The sequence below is a fragment of the Myotis daubentonii genome, chromosome 7 (genome assembly GCF_963259705.1).
Source record: "Myotis daubentonii chromosome 7, mMyoDau2.1, whole genome shotgun sequence".
NCBI lineage: Eukaryota > Metazoa > Chordata > Mammalia > Chiroptera > Vespertilionidae > Myotis > Myotis daubentonii.
The window spans coordinates 94231402-94245008 of record NC_081846.1 but is presented as its reverse complement, the minus strand read 5'-3'; the positions used below and the strand labels follow the sequence as shown (position 1 = coordinate 94245008).

At 43.5% G+C, this 13607-nt stretch overlaps 1 pseudogene; it reads right to left on the bottom strand.

The window, feature by feature from the left end:
• Positions 1–6832: 6832 nt before the first annotated feature.
• LOC132238897 (voltage-dependent anion-selective channel protein 2-like) lies at positions 6833–9945 on the bottom strand (annotated as a pseudogene).
• Between the last annotated feature and the right edge of the window lie 3662 nt (positions 9946–13607).

Below are 13607 nucleotides of genomic sequence, written 5' to 3'. Positions count from 1 at the left end.
GCATTTGGAGTCTGCAGAGTTGGTAGGCCTGCTGAGGCCACATGGTTGCTAAGGAAAGAGAATGTGCCGATGGCAAGTGCAAGTTACTGGGAGAAAGAAAAGAGGGGCTTTGTCCTCATTAGGCTCAGGTTATATTATCTCGGGCTTGGAACAGACCAGGCATGTTTTCAAACTAATGTATCAACTTCCTGTGGATGAAAGGGGCCACATGCTACCCTGACAAGCTCAGGGAAGGCCTGCATGGCAGTCTTGCAAACTCAGAGACCAAAAGTAACCACAAAGGATGGTCTGAAATTAAACTTGAACTAAAAGCAGTTATGGTGTGTAGTCACCTCTTAGGCCTGTATGGTCACTGACAAGGTCAACCTTTACCTTAACTGAGCCTGTCTGTCTTTTTGCCTCTATAATAACATACCCTTGAAATGTCTGGGTAACTTGTAACTTCCCTTTTTCTGGACCCCTTAAGGCACAATCTAATGTGCTGGGTGCCAGGACAGAGACCACAGATTCCTTCATTATCATGTTAATTGTTCCTGCACCCACCTAAGTGTGTGTCTATCATTTTGCTTTTTATCCAATCCCAGAGGTTCCCCCTCCCCCAGCTTTGCTTTCTCCTGCCTCTGCCTCTCTAGTCTATCACCAGTGGATTTCATGTCACCCACCTACGTCCCTCCTTTGATTGCAACGTATAAATACAGATGTAACCCGCCATTCTCCAGAGCATTATCCCAATCCGTTGAAGTTCTGCTTCCTGGCAATTGTTGACAGATTGGCTCAAGTAAACTCACAAAAATTCTTTACAAGTTTGAATATTTTTATTAAATATTCCTAAGCTTTGGGGGTCTTCTGATGGGCTCCCTGCCCCCAACCTATCCATTTCCTAGATCTTCCGGAGTCCCGTGTCCTGTACAATTAGATCCCGTTCCCAGGCTAGACTGACAAGCCTCTATGGTCGCCATGTTGGCTCTTACTGCACATGTGTTCACCTCCTCCTTTATTATTCTACCCCTTCCCCCAGAAGTCTGCTAGGACGACAGGCGGTTCCCTGGGGAGTGTGGTGAAGCTGTACTTAACTTCCTGGAGAATCAAGCAAGCTTCTGCTCCCTTGTTTATTATGCTTAAGAATGACTGGTTCTCTTTTTTTCCTGCCTTCATTAATATTTAGCTCCTATGATAACAAGAATACCACCTACATCCCTTGTAAATGAGCAGTTGTACCACTGACACAACTGCTCATTTACAAGAGCAAGAAATAAACCTTCTGTGTCAAGGCACTGAAATTTATTGTGCTGTTATAATAGTTAAACCACATGATTAAAACATGACCCATTTCCCATCCAAATTTTCTTTTGTCTTCCAAATACAGTTCAAATATTCCTCTCCCAGGAAGTTGGCCCTGAGTACCACAGTTAATTCTAATCTCAGCCTCCTTTAATTCCTATAGCACTTGTTACTCAAAGCACATAATTTACCTCTTAGCATGTATTTTTTTCAGAGTAGGACTTTCTGATGGATTGTAAGCTTCTCAAGGCAAGAATCATATGTTACATTTTTTATACCTTCGCAGTGCCTGAGATTAATAATGATAATGACTATCATATATATTATGTCCCAGAAATCATTATTTACATATAAACATATTTAAGTCTACTATTACCTTCAACTTCTAGATGAGAAGCCTGAAGCAAGGGGGATTAAGTAACTTGCCCAAGGTCACACAGCTAGAAAGTGGCAGAGCCAGGATTCAAACCAATGAACTTGAGTAATAAATGAGCTTCCAGTAATTAAACCATCTTAACCACAATTGTTTCAGGAATATGAACTTGTATGTCCAGTGAAACTGCAGCCCCTTTGGGCAGGGATGAGTGGTGTCCATCTCACCTGTTGTGAATCTGAAGCTGGCTGGGTGCGGAGGAGCTGCCACCCCCTGCTGACAGGGACCTGCAGGCCCGTGGGAGCGAATGGTGCAGCAGGGTGTGGCAGGGCAGGCTTTCTTCTCGGGGCTGGCATTTACCGTTCAGAGCCCTGGAAAGTGCCAAACAGTCCATGAAAGCTCACTGCTGCTAGAACCCTGCAGTCATTCTTCAAACGAACCGGGGTATTTGTGATATTGAATGGACCAGAGAAGATGTGTGATATATCTGTGCCTCTTTCATAACCACATGCATGCACAGTAGTGGTAGAGACGGCAATACTCCTGGATTGTAGAGGGTCGATTGGGATGCCTTATGGATTCTAATAAAATGTCTGGTGGCTAGCAAACACACAATTGAAAAAAAAAGAAAAAGCTCACTGCTGCTTTAAGCTGGTTTTGAAAAACAAACAAACAAACAAACAAAAATTGAGGGAGAGAGAGATAGAAACATCAATGATGAGAGAGAAGCAGTTCAAATATTCCTCTCCCAGGAAGTTGGCCCTGAGTACCACAGTTAATTCCTCCATGCCCCAACATTTTTTCTGCATAGTCCCTAAACTAGATATACAACCCCTAGTCTCTTTTCCTAAATCTGCTCTTAATCGCACTCTTTCCAGCTTTGTGTCTCCTGTTAAACCTAGACCCGAGAACATAAGCTGCCTTCAAATAGAACAGTGGAGCCAAAAGGAAGCCCAGGTCTTGAGGTGGTCTGTTGTGAAAGCCCCTCGATGACGCGTCACGCAGTCACTTGCGTGGTGGGTGTTGACTGAACCTCTGCTCCACAGCAAACCACTCCGGGCTGCAGGGTCCAGGGAGGGCTCACACCTCCCCACACCTCAGTGCTGGCACACACAGGGCAATGGAAAGAATGGGCCAGGGAGTACTCTGCTTGCTTGTTTGTTTTTAATGAAAGAATTCCACAATCTCCTCTCAGAGGCTGGACTTAGTGACTCCCTTCCACAGATTAAAGTATAGAAAAAGAAAAATAGTAACTTGACATTAGAAAAACCTAGAAGACACTACTCTAACCAAGCGCTATGCCCTGAATTGTGTTCCCCAAAATTTGTATGTTGAAGTCCTATCCCACAGTGCTTCAGGATGTGCTGTATTTGGAGTTAGGACCTTTAAAGAAGAAATTTGGATTAAATGAGGTCATTAGGGTGCCCCCCTAATCCAATATTACTGATGCCCTTATAAGAAAAGATTAGGACCCAGGCATGCACACAGGAAGGACCATATGAAGATAGAGAGAGAAGGTAGCCATCTATGAACCAGGAAGAAAGCCTTAGGAGAAACCAACCCTGCAGCCACATCATCTTGGACTTCCAGCTTCCAGAATTGTGAGAAACTAAATCCCTGGTGTTTAAGCTACCACGTCAGTGGTTTTGTCATGGCAGCCCAAGCAGACTAACATATCAAGTGATCAAGTTTAATATTTCCTGTGATAAGTCACCATGTGCTGTGTTAAAAGGGGCACTTTACTTCTGTGGAATTCTTCCTCAAACCCATAACCCCCAGTCTAATCATGAGAAAAACATCAGGCAAAGCAAACTGAGGGACAAAATAGCTGACCAGGATGCCTCAAAATTATCAAGGTCATGAAAAACAAGGGGCGTTTGAGAAATGTCCTAGACCAGAGGAGGCTAGGGAGACTTAACGGTTAGAGGCAATGTGTTGCTCTCCTGGACGGGGTTTGGGACACAAAAGGACATTATTAGAAAAACTGCTGAAATCTCAATAAAGTCTAGAGCTTTATTCTTTGTTAAGAAACCAGTGTTGGTGTCTTGGTTTTGACAAATGTAATGACAAATGGTACTGTAAGATGCTAATACTGTATTAGAGGAAACTGGATGAGGGATATATGGAAACTATACTATTTTAGCAAATTTTTTATAAATCTTAAATTATTACAAAATTCCAAAATTAAAAGTCTATTAAAAAGTAAAGAATCCAGCCCAGCCGGTGTGGCCAAGTGGTTGAGTGTCGACTCATGAACCAGGAGGTTAGGATTCAATTTCCAGTCATGGCACATGCCCAGGTTGGGAGTTCCATCCCAGTAGGGGTCATGCAGGAGACAGCCGATCAATGATTCTCTCTCATCACTGATGTTTCTATCCCTCTTCCCCTCTCCTTCCCTCTCTCTGAAATCAATAAAAACGTATTTTAAAAATAAAAGAATCCATTTAAGCCCGTTTAAAATTCTTTAGCACCTATACCAAGGAGTAGAACTGCTGGATCATATAGTAATCCTGTTTCACCTTTTGAGGAACAAACAAACTTTTCACAATGGCTGCACAATTTTACATTAGCAACTGTGTGAAGATTTTAATTTCTCCACGTCCTCACCAACACTTGTTGGTTTCTATAATCTTTATTATCACCATGCTAGCTGATACAAAAGTGGCATCTCATGCTTTTGGTGTGCATTTCTAGTGACTAATGATGCTCAGCATCTTTCCACGTCTTCATCAGCCACGTTTGGATCTTCTTTGGAGAAATGTCTCTTCAAATCCTTGACACATTTTGAATTGGGTTGCTTGTCTTGTTGTTACTGAGTTGTAGGAGTTCTTCATATACTCTAAATACTAAGCCCTCATCAGATATGATTTGCAAAACTGTTCCCCCATTCTGTGGGTTGTCTTTCCACTCTCTTGGTAGTGATCATTTGATGCACAGAAGTTTTTAGATAGAATAAAGTACACTTTGTCTTTTTTTCTTTTGTTGCCTATGCTTCAGTTGTCATAGTTAAGAAACCATTGCTAAATCCAAGGTTATGTAGAATTGCTTCTATATTCTCTTCTAAAAGTATTATAGTTTTAGCTTTTACATTTAGATCATTGATCCATTTTGAAATATTTTTGTATATGGTATAAGATAAGGATCCAACTTCATTTTTTTGTAAGTGGATATTGTTGTTTAGCATCATTTATTGAAGAGATTGTTCTTTCCCCATTGAATGACCTTGGCACTCTTGTCAAAAAAGAGTTGATTATAGAAGTAGGGTTTATTTCTGGATTCTCAATTCCATTTCATTGGTCTACATGTCTATCCTTATTCAAATGCCACACTGTTTTGATTAATGTAGCTTTGCAGTAAAATTTGAATTCAGAAAGTGTGACTCCTCCAACTTCCTTATAATTCAATACTAGAGGCCCAGTGCACAAAATTCGTCCACTTGCGGGGGGGGGGGGTGTCCCTCAGCCTTGCAGCTGGACATCCTTAGCACTGCCGAGGTGGCTGCCGACCACTGTACTAGAGGCCCAGTGAACAAATTCGTGCACCAGTGGGGTCCCTTGGCCTGGCCTGGGGGATCGGGCTGAAACCAGCTCTCCAATATCCCCCGAGGGGTCCCAGATTGTGAGAGGGCACAGGCCAGGCTGATAGACCCCACCAGTGCATGATCGGGGCAGGGGAGGGACGCGGAAGGTTGGCTAGCCAGGGAGGGACTGCGGGAGGGCTCCAGGGTGTGTCCGGCCGGACCCCAGCAGCAAGCTAACCTACCCGTTGGAGCATCTGCCCTCTGGTGGTCAGTGCACATCATAGTGAGCTGTTGAACAACCTTAGCATATCATTAGCATATTATGCTTTGATTGGTTTATCAGATGACCGGACACTTAGCATATTAGACTTTTATTATGTAGGATTAAAAATGACATATTGACACATGGACAAACCTTGAAAATATGCCAAGTGAAACAAGCCAGTTATAAGAGGACAGATATTTTATTATTCCACTTACATGGAATGTCTAGAATAGGCAAATTCATGGAGAAATAAAGTAGATTAGAAGTTACCAGGGGCTGTGGCAAAGGAAACATGGGGAGTTATTGCTTAATGATTACAGAATTTCTATTTGGGATGATCAAAACTTTGGGAAATAGTAGTGACGGCTGCAGGACATTGTGAATGTGATTAATACCACTGAATTGTACACCTGCCAGTGGTTAAATTGACAAGTTTCATGCTGTATATATTTTACCACAATAAGAACAGTTTAAAAAATAAGGACTGTGAAGAGCATTTCCAGTTTGCAAATTATGGGCTGTAGCCTATTGGTGGCCTGTAGAGTTGGTTTACTGTGCCATGACAATTAAAGTCGAGAAGAAGTTAGCATGTGGAACAAGAGTAAGTACTATATGTAATTAAAAACTTAAAACCTCATTTCCACCTCATTTCCACCCTTCCTTTCCCACAACAGACAACCAATACTTTTTTCTTACACAATTTTCAATTTTTTTAAGTATATAATAAAATAAGCAACAAGAAGCATTTTGTCCTTCCTTTTTCACAAAAGAAGGCATACTCTAACACTATTCTGCACTTTTCATCTTTTACTGAATCCAGTTCAGGAATCTTTTTATACCAGTCCATAAAAGAGTTTCCTCATTTTTTGTTATAGCTACATAACATTGCATTGTACAGATGTATCATAATTTTGTGATCATTCTTGTTTGAACACTTAGGTTATTTCCAATGTTTTGGAAATAGTGCTGTATTTAATAATTTTATAGATACATCATTTGTACATGGTGAAGTATATTTGTAGAATATATATTCTGAAGTGAAATTGTGGGCCAAAAGGCATATACATTTGTAATTTTTTTCAGTTTTCATAAAGGTCTATTGGTGGGTAGTGTATTCAACAGTTAAATACATTAAGTGATGTGTAAGTGGCTGCAGGACAGTGCATTGGTAACTGGATCCATAACCAACTAGAAACCAGAGAACAAGTAACTGTCTAAATATTTAAAATACAGCTCTTATTTAGATCATCCTTTGTTTTGATCACCTTCTTGGTGTGGGGAGGGGGAGGGCTGCTGGTCACACTGGAAATACATTAAGGCCAAAGCTTCTGATATTCTTTCCCAGAGGTTTCTTTCAGCTGGATTAAGTCTCCAACTCCAGGGCAAGCCTAAGTTAGTGGCCTCCACACTCATGCTCTTCCCACCTACCAGAGCAGGCAGTATCAGCCTCACACCAGGCCTCAGGTCCGAGTGTAGCCCACTCCAATTAAACTAGCATTGTTGACTTTTGCAGAAATGGAAGCAGTGGGATCCAACTGATATTTCACTGCAATGCCAAAGCAAGTGCAGTTGGTACCTGAAGTCCACGCAAGGTTTACTGAAGTGTCAAGATCTTCATACACTTTCTGAAAAAACATTTCTAGAGAGAACCAAGATGGCGGCATAGGTTAACGCCGGAGTTTGCTGCTTTGAACAACTACTTCAAAAGTAAAACTAAAAGACGGAAGGGACATCACCCAGAACCACAGGAACGCTGGCTGAGTGGAAGTCCTACAACTAGGAGGAAAGAGAAACGCATACGGACACTCAGAGGAGGCGCAGTGCTGAAGTCAAATTCTGAGGTGCGGAGTGCGCAGAGCGGGCTGGCTGCGGAGGGCGCGGTTGGCGTTTTCAATCGGGAGGGAGTCGCAGACTCTGAGCTCCAGATACAGGCGAGTCTTTAGGGACCCAGACTCAAACGGGAGAAGCGGGACTGTCTGGCTTCGGTCAGAGCGAGTGCAGCTTTCTCTCCGAGCTTTGCAGCGGGTGCTGGGACTCAGAGAGGCAGAGCCCCTGGGGACAGGACTGAGAGTCGCCATAACTGCTCTCTCCGGCCCACCCTGTTGATCCTGTTCGACCCGCCCTGCCCAAGCCCTGCACAGAGGCATTTGCGGGATAGCCTCAGGCAAAGGCTAGATTAGCACCTCCCTAGAGGACAGAAGTTCTCTCACTGCTGACACAGCTGATTCTCATAGCCACTTGGCCTGGAGGTCAAACCCTCCCTGGGATTAGCTACAACAATCAAGGTTTAACTATAAGACTGCGAACAAAGACCACTAGGGGGTGCACCAAGGAAGCATAACAAAATGCGGAGACAAAGAAACAGGACAAAATTGTCAATGGAAGATATAGAGTTCAGAACCACACTTTTAAGGTCTCTCAAGAACTGTTTAGAAGCCGCCGATAAACTTAATGAGATCTACAAGAAAACTAATGAGACCCTCGATATTATATTGGGGAACCAACTAGAAATTAAGCATACACAGACTGAAATAACGAATATTATACAGACTCACGACAGCAGACCAGAGGAGCGCAAGAATCAAGTCAATGATTTGAAATGCGAGGATGCAAAAAACACCCAACGGGAAAAGCAAAATGAAAAAAGAATCCAAAAATGCGAGGATAGTGTAAGGAGCCTCTGGGACAGCTTCAAGCGTACCAACATCAGAATTATAGGGGTGCCAGAAGATGAGAGAGAGCAAGATATTGAAAACCTATTTGAAGAAATAATGACAGAAAACTTCCCCCACCTGGTGAAAGAAATGGACTTACAGGTCCAAGAAGCACGGAGAACCCCAAACAAAAGGAATCCAAAGAGGACCACACCAAGACACATCATCATTAAAATGCCAAGAGCAAAAGACAAAGAGAGAATCTTAAAAGCAGCAAGAGAAAGAAGCCCAGTTACCTACAAGGGAATACCCATACGACTGTCAGCTGATTTCTCAACAGAAACTTTGCAGGCCAGAAGGGAATGGCAAGAAATATTCAAAGTGATGAATACCAAGAACCTACAACCAAGATTACTTTATCCAGCAAAGCTATCATTCAGAATTGAAGGTCAGATAAAGAGCTTCACAGATAAGGAAAAGCTAAAGGAGTTCATCACCACCAAACCAGGATTATATGAAATGCTGAAAGGTATCCTTTAAGAAGAGGAAGAGGAAGAAAACGGTAAAGATACAAATTATGAACAACAAATATGCATCTATCAACAAGTGAATCTAAGAATCAAGTGAATAAATAATCTGATGAACAGAATGAACTGGTGATTATAATAGAATCAGGGACATAGAAAGGGAATGGACTGACTATTCTTGCGGGGGAAAGGGGTGTGGGAGATTCGGGAAGAGACTGGACAAAAATCGTGCACCTATGGATGAGGACAGTGGGTGGGGAGTGAGGGCGGAGGGTGGGGCAGGAACTGGGAGGAGGGGAGTTATGGGGGGGGAAAAAAGAGGAACAAATGTAATAATCTGAACAATAAAGATTTAATTAAAAAAATAAATAAATAAAACTAAAAAAAAAAAAAAAAGATCTTCATACACTTTCTGATAAATTGAGCCTCCAGATTCTCCCATCACTGACATCAGTGTGCAGCTGGAAGCCCCCAGCCCTGAAGCCCACCGCAAACCAAGTCCCTGTCAGCTTTGATTGGCACTGTCAAGGGTCACCTGTGCCCAGCAAGCCAGCCCTCACAACCAAGCACAGGCGAACCACGGGTCGCAGGCCCAGCACAATCAAAGTCAACGTCACATCCAAGGCTTATACACTCCCTCTTGGGAGAAGACTTGATTTTACCACTTTTCTTTCCCGGGCTTGGTGAAGAGGTGGTATTAAATGTCAGTTTCAAACTGTGACAAATCTAGTCTTCAATTGAGATTTCTGTTCCCAGTGTCGTCAGCATTCCATTCTCTGTGAAAGGAGGCCACATTCACACCATTTATGTTAGGTCTCCAAGGTCCCAGGAACTGTACCAGTGTCTGTATTAGATGAACCAGGGGTTGAGAATTCCATGTCACTGTACAATTTTGTTTTACATCCAGTTTCATCAACCCAAAACCAAATTCATTTTTGAAAAGATTTCTAGCATGTGCAGCTCTATGTGCTGGTGGCCATGGCAAAGCCGTGGGGAGGTGATAGGGGCGGTGCTCAGGGCTTCTCACCGGAGGCTGGCTGGGGGCCAGGGGTGGGCTGCAGGGCAAAGAGAAGGAGACAGCATTCTGTCCCCTGTCTTCCTCCCTCCAGGAACTCGCATTGGTAACTTTTATAAATATTTCCAAATTGCTCTCTGTAGACGGCTGCACCAGTATACTCCCACCAGCTCCTCTGCGGTCTCTTCTCCATGTCCTTCATCAATGGAATGTCACCAGACTTTTGCAATCTGAGAAGTGAAAAATAGTATCGATATGATTTTAATTTGCTTTTATCTCATTTATTTTAGGGTGACTATCTTTTCATGGATCTTAGATCCATTAATAGTTTCTTTTCTGTGAATTGTCATATCCTTTGCCCATTTTTCCATTACGCTTCTTACTGATTTCTAGGGGCTCTGTATTAATTAGGGAGCGATCAGCCCTTGGTCTATGATAGGAGCAGAAAACATTTTTTAAAATTTCCTGTTCATTTATCTTTTGGTGTTGCTAAGCTGGGTTGTCGTTACCATGCATGCTTTTTTTAAGTGTTTGTTTTTATGTAGTCAAATTTGTCAGGCTTCCATGGCTTTTCAATCTTCGCTGTGAAGTCGTTTTCCCTCCATACTATCAAAGAATTCTTGGGTTGTTTTTTTGTGTGTTTCTTCTTCACTCTTTTGGGGGTTCACATAAAGTTATGCCATTTATAGCAGGCTATGACTTTTGTCACTTAATAAATTCTGCACATCTTCCACATGAGAGCTGAAGATCCACTTCAATTGTATTAATAGCTGCATAGTGTGCCGTGGCACATTATTCATTGTCCATTATTAACCCTTTGAGTGCCGACCAATATCCTAGGAACTATGGTAAAAATTGCCAAGGCATTTTTGCTGATTTTACAGCAGTTTAGGAAAAAAATTATGAATCGCAAGTAAATGAAGTTACATATTCAAAAACTTAAGGAAACCTTTACTACATTTGCTTTCATCTTTGAGATATATTGTTTGCTGATCCTATCTAATAATAGACAAACATGGTAATTGACTGTAACTTTGCTACACGTCCCATTGGCTAATCAGCACGATATGCAACTTAACAGCCAACAAAGATGATGGCTAATTTGCATACTGCAGGCAGGGCGGGACAGTGCAGCCACCAGCGCGAGAGCCGCTATCCAGGCCCCCCGTGTGTGACCCCAGAAGCCGGTGATCAGGGGGAGATGGGGGTCCCCTGTCTGGGCAAGGGGCCGATCCAGCAATGGGAGGGTGATGGGGGTCACCCCTCTGGCCGAGGTGTCAGGCCTGGGTGAGGGCGGAGCTGGTGATCAGGGGGAGATGGGGGTCCCCTGCCTAGGCCTGAAGCCTGGGCCAGAGGCGTCAGGCCTGGGCCAGGGGTCAAAGCCGGTGATTGGTGTGAACTACAGAAGAAACACCTTTTCTGACAGCTCATTGGTTAAGTTCCCTGTATGCCACTGGTAATATTCTTAGTAACTTGAGTAATAAGAATCCAAAAAGGTGATCTAGGGTTTTTCACCACACTCCCTGAGAGAAAAACACGAAGGTCCGCTGCTGGAGAGTTAAGAAATGTCATGTCCTGCCCTAGCCCGTTTGGCTCAGTGGATAATGCCTTGGCCTGCCGATGGCAGGGTCTGGGTTCAATTCTGACCAAGGGCATGTACCTAGGTTGCAGGCTCCTCCCTGGCCAGGACCCAGGTCAGGGCTCATGCAGGAGGCAACCAATCAAAGTGTTCCTCTCACTTTGATGTTTCTCTCTGTCTTTCCCTTTCTCTTCCACAGTCTCTAAAAATCAATGGAAACATATCCTCAGGTGAGGATAAAAAAAATAATAAAGAAATTTATTATTATGTGAAAGACACATCTTGAAAATGCCTAAAGAAAGTTGTCATGTTTTCATGGTGAAGGGACTGGAGTCGGTGTTGATGAAAAAACCTTGCTGGCTGCAGTGACTGGCAGTGGCTGCAACAGCAGGGTGATGGGGCTGGTGCCTTCCCCTGATCAGCCTGGTCACCTCCCACAAAGGGAGGCCAGACTGCGGCTTAGGCCCGCTCCCCAAGGGGAGCAGGGAGTGGGCCTAAGCCATCACTAGGACATCCCCTGAAGGCTCCCAGTATGTGAGAGGGGGCAGGCTGGGCTGAGGGACACCCCCGCCCCCGTGCACGAATTTCGTGCACCGGGCCCCTAGTACACTGCTGGTGGGAATGCAGACTGGTGCAGCCATTATGGAAAACAGTATGGAGTTTCCTCAAAAAATTAAAAATGGAACTCCCATTTGACCCAGTGATCCCACTTCTAGGAATATATCCTAAGAAACCCGAAATACCAATCAGAAAGAATGTATGCACCCCTATGTTCATAGCAGCACAATTTACAATAAATAGCTAAGATCTGGAAACAGCCCAAGTGCCCACTAGCAGATGAGTGGATAAAAAAGCTGTGGGACATTTACACCATGGAATACTGTGCAGCAGTAAAAAGAAGGCTCTCTTACCCTTTGAGACAGCATGGAGGGACATGGAGAGTATCATGCTAAGTGAAATTAGTCAGTCAGAGGAAGAGAAGTTGTCACATAATCTCACTCTTATGTAGAATCTAAGTAACAAAATAAACTGATGAACAAAGTGGACCCAGAGACATGGAAACATGGAACAGAGTGTGGAATCTCAGCAGGAAGGCAGGAGAGGGTGGGTGGGTAGGAGGTAATCAACCAAAGACCTTGTATGCATATAAGCATGGCCCATGGACACAGACAATGGGGCGGCGAGGGCCTGGGGCGGGAGGTGGGGTGGGCTCAAGGGGGTCAATGGTGGAGAAATGGAGACATATGTAATACTTTCAACAATAAAAAATTATAACAAAACATATTCCAATCCAAAGCATTTTAAAGCATTCATGCCAAAACCGGTTTGGCTCAGTGGATAGAGCGTCGGCCTGCAGACTGAGGGGTCCCGGGTTCGATTCCGGTCAAGGGCATATACCTGGGTTGCGGGCACATCCCCAGTGGGAGATGTGCAGGAGGCAGCTGATCGATGTTTCTCTCTCATCGATGTTTCTAGCTCTCTGTCTCTCTCCCTTCCTCTCTGTAAAAAACCAATAAAATGTATTTTTTTAAAAAAAGCATTCATGATAGTTCAGAGACCTTTTAAAACTATTTAGGCTAGGGCTCCATGGTTTCCACTGTCCGTATTTCCTCGCCATCCCAGGCTGAGACCAAGGTGCTCATATAAGACAGAGCTGAATTAGTTCTGAGGTCTGACTTTATTTTTATAATAAGAGCCTTCTACATGTTAGGCATAGCTCCTGCTTACCCTCACAACACACCTATGAGGCATACACTCTGATCTCCATCTTACAGAGGCGAAAGCTAAGCACCTGTAAACAATAATAGGAATGGAGCCACTTTAAAACTGAGCAGGAGCTGACTTCGCAGAGGAACTGCTTCGCATGTCTTATGCCTCAAACCTTCGAATATTAAAACAGGCCAATTACCTTCGGCCCGGGCCTCAGCGACCTTGTTTCCAAAACAGCTGTTTGCAGAAATAACAAGAAATCAGTTATTATGACTACGGGACTAATGACTATTGCACTGGAAATGTAGAACTAACATTACTATGTTAGTTTATCTGCACTGAAATGCCTTTCTTCTATTGGTGTAATTGTCCCCCTTCCCTTTTTCATAAATACCCACTGCCTTTTTCTCCTACTGGAAACATTATTTGAGCTTCTGTCTGAACCAGCATGTCCCAAATAGCTATTCTTTGAACTCAAATAAATACTTTTTGCCTCTCACTTTGAAAGGTGTTTTAAGTTTTAGGTTAACACACCTACCGCGTGCCAGGTCCTAGTCTGAGTTATGAGTTATCATGCATTGGAGCAAGGGCCGAGTTGTCTGACCCAGATTATACTACCCAAAAACAGGGTTCTGTTTAGCAGTATGATTTCCTACCTCTTCATTGCTGCTTTCCTCGCCTCA